Below are 5,726 nucleotides of genomic sequence, written 5' to 3'. Positions count from 1 at the left end.
CAGGATCTTGTTGTGTGTACATTTACTTGATAGACGTGCCCTGAAAATAAAATTTTAGCAATGTACATGTGAAAAAGATAGCGTCAAACTGCGGGAATTCATTTACTCGGCAGCTATGTGTAACTTTGATTAGCATCCAACGGTTAGCTTGCTAACATCATCCAAAGACAGTTACAAAGCTAGTGGCCTGCTGGGCAGTGGTGATATTTACAGTAGTAGTGCCTCTAACTGGAAGCTAAATACAACCACAGAGCAAACCGGAGACATGGTTAGCGGTGCTGGTTCAGGCATGTGTGAGCTGACCAATCAGAGCAGACTGGGCTTGGCTTAAAGAGACACGAGCTAAAACAGAGGGTGACCAGAGGGTGAATACAGTGCTGCTACACTGGACAGTATGAGAAAACTCATATGTTTTTTGAGCATTTAATGCATTTAAATCTATTCTAGTAGTAACTCAAAATGAAAGTATGAACCTAAAAAGCACAATATGTCTTCTTTAAAGCAGAATAACTAGCTGTTCTCTTGCTTTAAAAGACCAACATTGTAACAAATAAGCAGGTAGATTGATAACAGGTGGCTCCCTTACTCTGTGTTTATGAATAGATCCTTTTTCCACAAATAAGTTCAGGAAACAACATTTTCTGAGTGAAAGTAGCATCAAGCATCAGCAAGCATCAGTGCCGTCATGAGATCATTTGCATAAACATTTAAACTTTTGTAGCAGTTTTAGTTTTTACAGTCCTAATGTTCCTCTATCACTCATGTTTATTCATTATTATTTATTATTCATCATCACAATGGTTTGTTTGTGTTTTGTAAGACAGGCCTCAGTAACTTAAACCATTCAAGTGAAATCTTTAACACCGGTGTGGAAGACAGGGAACGGTGAGTCACAGCGTCTCTCAGGAGAGTCATTGACTCACTCCCTCATTAATGATCCTGCTCTGTACGCTTATTCTCTCGACGCCGCTTCAGGAAGAAATTCAGACAGGAAACCCCAGAAACAATCCAAAAGTCCTCTTCCCATCAGACACTGATTGAGTCCTCTGTCAGGTTGGATTGGTGGATAAACAGCTCAGCGGGTCGTGTGTGTTCCTCCCACAATCTGTGAGTAATGGAAGTGATCGCTGATGTTGTCACCCTGGCAACATAGGCACTCCACACACACACACACACACACACACACACACACACACACACACACACACACACACACACACACACACACAGGCATTCAGAAACACAGTGATTTGAACGTTAAGAAAACATCTTCTCAGTGAATCTTCATCTTGACTCTTCTTTTTCTACTTTGCCTGTCTCCTCTCTCTCCCAGCATGCTTTGCCCTGTGTGCCCTTACGCTAATAAGCACTTATCACTAATATGGATAACACCGTTTCTGACACCGAGCTTACTGCCAAGATACCTGGCAGATTTGCCTCAAAGAACTCATTCAGGCGATAATCATAACAAGGACAAAATCGTCTTCCTCTTCAGTCTCAGACAGGGTTTTTCACCCGTTAAGTCCGACACATTATGTTGCCTGCATATTTAAATACGCTAGGATTCAATTTTATCTGTTTTTATTGTACTCTATCTAACCTAATTCATGAAATGGAGCTGCAACAAACAATAGTGTGACTATTCCTTCTGTTACCCTGCACCTGGCCTAAACAAAGGAAGGGTGCTATATAGAGTCTCAGCGACTGTGTTTAAACAGCTGGGTTAACTGAACGTCAAAAAGCTGAAGGTGTGGGGTCTGACCCAGTACTGATATGCAATCAAATTGATGAAAAATAAACTTGCGGAGACTTGAAACCGTATCCATCACACTTATTATATTTTGTATCAGTCGGGATTGAAAAATGGAGTGGGGTGAGAAAGGTGACAGTCCCAATCGCTAATCTGAAGTGCTTGGCTGATGGAGGAGAAATAAATCCACAAAACTTTTGATTATCAATTAATCCTTTTCAGCAATCTAATCAGCATAAGTGCCAAACATTTTGTGACAATTTGCAGCCTTTGTCTCTTTAATAAGTATAAATGACAAATCTTTGGGTTGGAATTGGAAATTATGTAATTATTATTATTTTGAACTGTTATTGATAGCTGTGGATTGTCTATTATTCACACGGTTGGAGGATGGATCCCTGCATCCTTCTGTCCACAGTTCTTGTTTCTGTGTTGGTTGAACAAGACACAGAACCCCAAACTGCTCCTGATGGTCAGGCAAGCAGTTTTCATGGTAGGCATCAATGTGCATGGGAGAGTATGCAGCAAATTGTAAAGAGTTTTGGATTAAAGCTCTGTATAAAACAGGCCCATTCCAGTTAATGAGTAATTGAACAACATGGTCTCACTAGCAACTCATCAAATACAGCAGCATGGTCAGTGGCCTTCAGCTTCAAACTATGACGCTCTACCTACCCCTAGTGACAGTTTTGGACGTGAAGAGCTCCACGGTCAAGTTAGCAATAATACATTATATGCTACATCTGGTTTGACTTTCAAAATAAAACTAGCTGACAACCAGTTTACAGTTTATAACATATTTTGACTTTTGCACTGTTATTTATGTTGTCAAACGGACGTGGTATGGTTAGCTTTCAGCACCAAAACTACTTGGTAAGGTTTAGGAAAAGATCATACTTTAAAAACTACCTTGGTCCTGTAACTTTCAGTAACATAAGTTACCTAAGTGATGTAACATATCAAAAACAAATCACTCTTGACTCTTAAACGGCACACAAACCCTGATCTCCAGAGTTAAAGTCCAATGTATGACCCACCCAACCACCTACTGACTTGGACTTTTCTCACTCTTTATACTATTGCACTAGAGAGGCGCTTCCAGATGTGACAGGTGAGGGGTTCCTACAAGGCATAAGGTCACTGACCAGGCTTTAATGTATTGGGAGTGACAACAGCCTGAATTAAAAGAATTTTTGATTATTCACCAAAAAAAGAGTTGCAATACTAATCATTTTTGTGCCTTTTACTACTTGTTGTCACCAGACCACGTCATTTCAAGATTCTTTATGTCTGACAGTCATAAGCTATAAAGACGATAATAGGATATAAAGGAAAATATTATGATGACTGATGTTTTTCTTCAGTGTAGCAACTGTGTGAAACTATAAACTACACACCCAGGCACTTGGCACACTGCTGTGCCACCGGCTGCTCTCTCAGTGATACAAGACACTGCTGCTCCAAAAAGCATTTTGGCTCTGTATTTGTAAACCATCTAATTCGTTTCTTATTGTTGACAGAAAAATCTCTTCTGTTGAAACACCAAACAGGAATTTCAAGCGTGTCAAATATTGACAAAGACAGAGACAGAAGAGAAGGAGAGCATCAATCGTCTGACACAAGGCACAAGATTATAGAGAGGAAGGCCATCTGTGTGTGTGTGTGTGTGTGTGTGTGTGTGTGAGTGAGAGAGAGAGAGAGAGAGAGAGAGAGAGAGAGAGAGAGAGAGAGAAAGACTCTTTCCTTCTGTATCTAGTTGGTGATATATCTTTTAAAAGACACTTGATAAATAATTGCATGCACACAGAGTTATCTCACAGTGAAGCTGCTCAACTTCAAGAGTTGTATTTCTGAGCGTAGAAGAAGAATTTGCACTAATAACCCTGTGGCTGTGCATTTTAATTTGATCACAAACAACATTTAGTAAAGACAGGAATCCTATATCATTACCTTTAACACACTATGACCTAAGGGTTTGAATGAACATTTTGACGTTAAACTTTTTTTTTGAAACTTTTGTTGATCCTGACATACTGTAGGTATCAATACACATCCTGCCTCATGACCAGATTGTACTAAAATACATTTGGGCAAGAAATATATAACTGTTTTCTACTTTTCTATGTATTTTTTGCAGCCCGTTCTCATTTCCAACATATTAAATACAGCAACCTGGTCAATGGCCATACGCGTCTTTGTTTGACACTGCCCTTCTAGTGCAGTAGTATAAAGAGTGTTAAAAGTCTGATCTGGAGGGTGGTCAGGGCAGTTGGATGGGTCCCGTTTATGACCAAGAGTTATGTTACATATGTAAATGATGTAACTTACACTCTGTATGTGACATTCTTACATAATTGACGTATTTCCGTTCTGTAAGTGACATACTGATGTTACTTATGTGACACAACATGAGTTCTGTCACTCATGTAACTTAAGTTTCTGTAAGTTACAAGACTGAACTTAGTTATTTTAACCCAAAGTTTGATCTTTTCCTAAACCTAACCAAGTAGTTTTGGAGCCTAAACCTAACCAAACCACATCTGTTTGACAACATAAATAACAGCGCAGCCATAATGTGTCATATGTGAACTGTTTGCCAGCATGCTTTATTTTGAGAGTTTACTGGATGTAGCATATAATGTATTATTGCTAACATGAATGCAGAGCCCTTGATGTCCAAAATAGACACTTTTGCCCTATTCAAAGAGGCATGCTTTGTCCCCTATATGGGAGTATCTCTGTTTAATCAAAATGTTGCTCCATTAAAACCGGAAGGCTACAGTGTGCGGACCTTTAAGCAATTGTAAAATATCATAGCTGAACAAGAGAACAAGAGAATGCACAGAGCTGCTCTTTTAAACTTGTAAGACATGGCACAACATGGCAAATTACGATGATTATATTTGATATTTTTACATTCATTTTTATGTTAGAATTGATCAAATGAAAATGTGAAAGGTGTTCATAGTGACAAACCCACAGAGAGTTATCATTGAACTGTGCAGCTCCCTCTGATCTACAGTGTTTTAGAATCTGTCAGCTCATTTTTTTTTGGGGAAAAAGCTGTGATAAACACAATTTACGAGACCTACCCAGCACTAAACAGACAAAGTTAGGAACTAGCTGGTGAATGTAGACCATTTAGACCAAACATTCACCTCAGGGGCTGATAGAGACCAGATCAGAGCATCTGTCAGGCCACCAGAATCACCAAGATACTCCAGTACGGGGAAATTAATGGCATCCATATCGCACCAACATAAACTAAAGGTCTGTTTTGCTGAGTGCAAAACAAAATGAAATTGGAAATACAGTTTGTACTGGGAGCAATAATACCTCAATTAGATTTAAAGGGCAGATTTTTGTCAGTGGAACACTCTGCTGCTTTTGCGATTGCAAATCAATCGAGTGAGGAGCATCATGAATCCTTCGTCTTCTGTCCCAGAGCCACAGTTGGCTTGTGCACAGTAAGTGTGTTGTGTGTTTATGTGTGTGTGGAGAGGAGGATGTAAACTGGCCAAAGTGCTGTCCCAGTTGGGTCACTGAGGACTTTCGACTCGAGTCATTGATTCTAATTATAATTTCATCGGGGGCTGTAGAGTTAGAGGGAAGAAGCTATTCACGCACATACAGTACTCACAAGAACGCACACACGATTAATTTGTAGTCCAATGGTTGTGCTGCTTTGATGCCAGGCATCTGTTCTGACAATCCGCTTAATTCCATTGTCATCATCAAATAGAAACACACATACAGAAGTGAATAAATAAGCACACACTCACTTATTAATACATGCAGATAGAAAACTCAGTCAACAAAAACAAATTAAGATTCAAGTCATCAAAGTCATGGTCAGAGGATAAAAACATATTTACTCCCATTATTGGCAGAGCTGGCGCTGCGCTAGATTAAAGTAAATTACGTCTTTAAATAAAATGACCTCACTGAGCACAAAGCTGCTTTGTAGGACAATCAC

The sequence above is a fragment of the Pagrus major genome, chromosome 18 (genome assembly GCF_040436345.1).
Source record: "Pagrus major chromosome 18, Pma_NU_1.0".
NCBI classification, from domain to species: Eukaryota; Metazoa; Chordata; class Actinopteri; order Spariformes; family Sparidae; genus Pagrus; species Pagrus major.
Note: the sequence above shows the minus strand (reverse complement) of the source record.